The sequence below is a fragment of the Vulpes lagopus genome, chromosome 5, assembly GCF_018345385.1.
Source record: "Vulpes lagopus strain Blue_001 chromosome 5, ASM1834538v1, whole genome shotgun sequence".
Taxonomy (NCBI): Eukaryota; Metazoa; Chordata; class Mammalia; order Carnivora; family Canidae; genus Vulpes; species Vulpes lagopus.
In genome coordinates this window covers 85,447,879-85,454,180 of record NC_054828.1, presented here as the reverse complement: position 1 = coordinate 85,454,180, position 6,302 = coordinate 85,447,879, and the positions used below count along the sequence as shown (strand labels likewise).

General features: G+C 43.8%; 1 non-coding gene across 1 annotated transcript; it reads left to right on the top strand.

The window, feature by feature from the left end:
- Positions 1-852: 852 nt before the first annotated feature.
- LOC121492261 lies at positions 853-955 on the top strand. The gene has a single exon (XR_005988168.1). It is a non-coding gene; the product is annotated as a U6 spliceosomal RNA (small nuclear RNA).
- The last annotated feature ends 5,347 nt before the right edge of the window (positions 956-6,302 follow it).

Genomic DNA, 6,302 nt, shown 5'->3' with positions numbered 1-6,302 from the left:
CCTCTTTCATCCCCCATGTTTGGTTATCTAGGCTGCATAACAAATGTAGCAAATTAACATCAAAATTTAGTGGTTTTTAAAAAACTAAATAAACATTCATCCTCTCTCACAGTTTCCTTGTGTCAGGAATTCTGCTTAGCTGAGTTGTCTAGTTCCCAGTGCCTCAGGAGCTTTTGGTCCTGATGTTGAATAGGGCTGCCCTCATCTGAATGTTTGATTAGGGCCGGACAATCCATTTCCAGGACGGCTTAATTCCATGCCTGGCAAGTTGATAGTGGCTATTGGCAGTAAATCTCAGTTCCTTTCTACATGGACTTCTCCATGGGGTTGTTGGAATGTCCTCAGAATATAGAGTTACTTTTTCAGAGCAAGTGATCCAAAAAAGCAAGGTGAAAGTCACAATACCTTTTATAATCTAGCCTCAGAAGTAAACTATAATAATTTCCACCACATTCTGTCCCTCTCACAGGCCAACCCTCATGCACTGTGGGTAGGGATTACACAAGAGTGGAATACAAAGATTACAGGGGGCCATCCTGGAGGCTGGCTATAACGTTCACATGTAAGCAGTCATCCTGACCTGTTAATTCTGCCTCATAAATAACTTAAATTTGTCCTTTTCTTTCCATTATTGTCATAGTTCATGACTTTATTATTGCTCACCTAGACTATGCAATAGTCTCATTAAAAAAAAAACCTGCCTCTAACCTCTCCCTTTCCAGATTGCCATCAGAGTAATCTATCTAAAGTTCACACTGTGGTTTATTCATTCAACAGCTATTGAGGACCTACTATGTGGTAGGCATTTTTTTAAGTACCAGAGATAAGAAAATAATTTAATACATAGTTTCTGGGCTTTGGCAGCACATATACTAAAATAGTAACAATACAGAGAAGATTAGCATGGCCCCTGTGCAGAGACACACAAAACATGGTTCCTGAATTCAAATTGCTTAGTCTAGAAGGGAAAATAGACATTTGAGATTGATACATCAAGTCTTCTCTCTGAAACATTTTTCCTAACACACCAGCCTCAACACAATAGGGCCTCCTCTGAGCTAATTCCTCTGGCACCCATACATGCCTCTTCCTAACTGCTTGTCAGCAATCTAACTTAGACCTTAGTCTCTTCTCTGAACATAGTTTAGATATTGATTTTTTTTGTCTCTTGATTTTTTTCAAAAATCTTTTTCAAATTTTTTGACAGCAACATGCAAGTTCTTTTTTATATTGCCACCTAGTCATACTTAAATACATTTGTAATATATTAGTGAAGTAAACTTTCACAAAGTCATACACTGTATTTCTTTAATTCAGAAGCTAAACCCCGATATTTTCTATTGCATTTTATTCTATCTCATTTTTAAAATGTTTGTTGCGACAACTAAATTGATTTTACTATTAATGGGTTGAGATCCCTACTTTGAAAAAAATCATTGCTCTAAGCTGTCTCACTCATACTAATTTAATTAATATCTATTTCTTAAATCTACATATCCAGTTCATATTTTTCTCTTCAGGTACTGACACATACATCTAACTGCCTATGGAACATCTCCACTCAGTATCCTACAGGCACTTTGCTTTCAACATGTCCAAAACCAAACTGTCATCCTTACTCCTACACTAGCCTGGGTAACTGGTAGAACCAACGTTTCTTATATCTGTATATAGCACCATTATCTTTCCAGCTATCCAAGCCAGAATATTTGTATTCATTCTTCAATAAATATTCATCGAATGCCTACTATGTTCTAGGCTCTGTTGTTCTGGCTTCCTCCTAATCAATCTAATTATTTACCAATACCTATTAATTTTAACTCCTAAATGTCTCCATCACATCTCTGCAACCCCCTACTAACACCTAACTCAAGCCACCATCATCTCTTGCCTGGGCTACTTCTTACTCCAGTCTTGCTTCCATCACTAGCCACCAACCACCCCAATTCCAATCCCTAATCCATTCCTCTCAGGGCAGATAGAATGTTCTCTCCAGTACACAAATCACATCACTCCTCTGCTTCAAATACTTCAGTCCAGCTCGCCACCATACCTTCATTATGGGATGAAATCCAAAATCCTTAATATAGTCCACAAGACCTTACATATTCTGGCCCCTTGTCTACCTCTTCCATGTACTGTGCTCTGGACTAGCTGAGCTTCTTCATTTCCTCAGAATTCCCTCTGCATAGAATGTTCTCCATTTCCCTTGCTTGGCTAACTCCTATTCACTCTATTGATTAAGCTCAGAATGATAATCTCTTTCTCTAGGAAGCATGCCCATATATATATGCAGGTTGCTTTCTTGGCAGTTTGTGATCCTCAGAGTTTAGTAGGGTCTTGAGGAAATTATGTCATAGTTCCCCACATCTAGCACAATCTTTGGCACATTATCCAATAAATGCTACTCCAGATGGATAAAACAATTTATAGAGAAAAAGAGAAACTTCTTGTAGCTGGGAGCAATAGGGATGTGCAAATGGGATATAATTTGCAATTAGAGTGAGGATAGTGTTGGTGGCGTCAGTTATAACAGACCTTGTAACCAAACCAAAACAAGAAAAAGAAACAAAAACAAAACAATGTGTAAGCAAAGAATGACATGATCAAATATATTTTTACAAGAATAATTCTAACATGAGTGTATAGGATAAACTGGAGATTAGAGGCAGGGAGACAAATTTGGAGTATGTAAGAAAGAAGATATGTTGAGAAGCTACACTTTATATTAAAATACAAGAAGTCTCTTGACCAGATTACACCCAGGAGCCTGGGCTACTTCTTCTTCTTTTTTTTTTTTTTTTAAGATTTATTTATTTATTCATGAGAAACAGAGAGAGAGAGAGAGAGAGAGAGAGGCAGAGGAAGAAGCAGACTTCATACAGGAAGCCCGACGTGGGGACTTAATTCCGGGTCTCCAGGATCAGTCCCTGGGCTGAAGGTAGCTCTAAACTGCTGAGCCACCCGGGCTGCTTCTGATTTTACTCTGAGGAGCAGTTGAAGGGAGCAAAATTGGTTGACTAGGACTAAAACATCAGCAGGTGGCTCTTTTCCTATTGGTTCTAATTTGTCCTGAATCACTTATTGGTAAAATGATTTCCTCTCCACCAACCTGCACAGCAGGCAATGAACTGGGTGAGGGATGGGGACAGACAACAATAATAAAGAGCGAGAGGGCAGCCCAGGTGGCTCGGCGGTTTAGCGCCGCCTTCCCCCCCCCCCCCCCCCCCCCCCCCCCCCCCCCGGGGCCTGATCCTGGAGACTCCGGATCGAGTCCCACGTCGGGCTCCCTGCATGGAGCCTGCTTCTCCCTCTGCCTGTGTCTCTGCCTCCCTCTCTCTCTCTCTCTCTGTGTCTCTCACGAATAAATAAAATAAATAAATAAGTAAGTAAATAAATAAATAAATAAATAAAAAGAGGGAGAGAGGAGAAAGTGCTTGTCCACTTCTGGTTTGGTATTAGCATTATCTTTTCCTCTCTTTTGGGCTAATTCAGATAACTCCCCTTCATCCAGAGTTGGAGACCTGACCAGCCGACTGGTAAGGACCAGGACATGCCTATGTCAACTGGATTTTGTCAAAGGGACTATAGGAATCAACAGCTAGCAAATGGGAATGAGCATGAGTAGAGAGGGGCAAACCCTCTTGGAAGGTAGAGGTTGGAAAACGGTTTTCTTGAAAAGTAGACTAAACGCTAACTTCCATAAGGGCATGTGTGTCCACTGTACCCCAATCATAGCACAGTGCCTGGCACATAGTGTGCCCTCAACAAATATTTATTGAATAAAAGAGTGACCTGACTCAACAAGTGAATGAATGATGTGGAAGAGAAAGGTTAAAGCTAAGGACACAATGGAGGTGCCACTGGAAAGTCGGGGGGGAGGGGCAGTACAGGAATGTGTGATTGGGGATGGGAGTAGGCTAACGAGGAAGTGTCAAGGTTAGCCCAACAGTCTCCACAGAGATCCAAAACCCTACCTCGGGGCCAAAGTGGGGCCATTTTCCCCCGCGCCTGGGGTCTTGGAGACTGCGGTGCTGAGGTAGGCGCTGAGGCGGCCCGGAGGCTGCGCGCGCAGTGAGCAGCCCTGCGCAGACGACCTCTGTCTGACCCGCGCTTTCCTCGGCGCAGGCGCACTCCGATAGCCAGGAGGCCCAGGTAATGGGGGCTTTGCCTTCCTGAGGAAGGAGTAACAACCTCACTTTTCCCTGCCTGGGGGCAGGGGGAGGGCTGATGACCTTAGCGGGAGGACAGCCCGGAGCGGGTGGAGAGCGCCGCGAAGGGTGGGCTTGAGCCGAGCTGGGGCGGCCCTCAGGTAGGTGTTGGTGGTCCCGGCCGAGGCAGCGCCGACGCACACCAGTCCTCAGCCACCGCCGGCCCGAGCGGCCTCTCCTTGCGAGTGTCTGACGGGCCGCGACGCCGCGTCCCCTCGGTGGGCGCTCCTAGGCCTCGCGGCTGGGCCGCCAACCCGCCAGGCTCGGGAGGCGCCGTGCCTAGGCCGCTCGACCACGCTTTGGGGGGGAAGTGGGCGGAAACCAAGACCATGTTCGAACTTCTTGGAAAGTCAAGAAAACAGAGACTCTTTAAGGCCAAAGAACATGTTTTGGGTTTTTTTTTTTTTTTTCAAACTTAGAAAAGTGAACGTTTTAGGGCCCACGAGAACCTATTAGTTAATTATTATTTTTTTTTAATGAAGTGCCTCACGAAGGCAGAAGTGCTTAGGATCCAAGAAAAATTTTTTTTAAGATTTTATTTATTTATTCATAAGAGAGACGCAGAGAGAGAGAGAGGCAGAGACACAGACAGAGGGAAAAGCAGGCTCCCTGCAGGGGGCCCGATGTGGGCCTTGATCCAGGGTCTCCAGGATCCCGCCCTGGGCCAAAGGTGGCGCTAAACCGCTGAGCCACCCAGGGATCCCCAGGACCCAAGATATTTTTAGTGTGACCCTGCAAGAGGGAGAACCCATTGAATCGTTTATCACATACAGTATCCTAGGAGCTTTATATAAAGGCTATAGGAAAGCTTTTGTGAGGACCTATAAAGGGCCCTAACCTATTAAGACCTAAAGTCTGAGACCTGAAGGACAAGTCCGGTTAAGAAGACTAATGATGTAAAAGAACTTCCAGCAGCTGCAAGGAGCCACAGTGAGAGGCCCATGCGCTTATGGACCTGAAAGGTGCCTCAGGACCAGGATAGGGTGGAAGGGGGGGGCAGGGGATGGCATGGCATGAGGTTGGAGACTTGGGAAGGAGGTACATGCAGCACTTCGGTGCCAGAATAAGTATTTTGTTCTAAATGTAATTGGAAGCCATTGAAGGGTTTTTGGTAAGGGAGTAACTTGATGGCTTTTGGTGGTTCAAGGCCCAGTTCCAGGTTTAACCAATTTACAGGGAGACACCAATAAGTGGGTGCTTGAGTAAAAATGAAAAGTTATAGGTTGAAGGATAGCCAGATTCTGCTTAGTATTATGCCCAGATACATCAGCTGCATTAATTGATCATGTTTGAAAGTAGAGGGAAGAGAGCTGCCTCTTACCTCATTTGAGGTACACTCTTGAAATTGGGCTCAAGTGTGGAATCTAAAAATGACTTGTGCAAGCTAAAACCGTTCAAAGTGATCTTAACCATCAATGGGGAAAAGTTACATTTGTCTCAGAACCTTTCAAAACTGTCAAAATGTTGAAATCTGTCATATTATCAGCTATAAGTGGGAAATAATAGTAAACTAGTACCTGTTGAGCATACTATAATGTAAAATGTTAGAAACATTGGATATCAGAATATTCTATTTCTTTGTTAACAAAATTATCAAAAATAGTTTGAACAGTGCTTGTGCTCTTCTCATGGGATAACTTATGATGGAGCAAGCATCCTTTCTATGTCTTTTTTTTTTTTAATTTTTATTTATTTATGATAGTCACAGAGAGAGAGAGGGGCAGAGATACAGGCAGAGGGAGAAGCAGGCTCCATGCACCGGGAGCCTGACATGGGATTCGATCCCGGGTCTCCAGGATCGCGCCCTGGGCCAAAGGCAGGCGCCAAACCGCTGCGCCACCCAGGGATCCCTCCTTTCTATGTCTTAACTGTCATACTCCTTTCTAATTTTGGATCAGCTTCCAACAGAAGCTAGAGAGGGGGACTAAAAGCACTTTCTACATTAAATAAGACCTCTGTCTGGGGGCCTGTGTGAATCCATGTGTTGATCTCAAATTCAGCATTACATTGATCTCATCCACTTAATTTGAAAGTAGAGTTAAAAGATATGATATGTACTTTCTTGCTGAATACATTAGTCATTGATTTGGA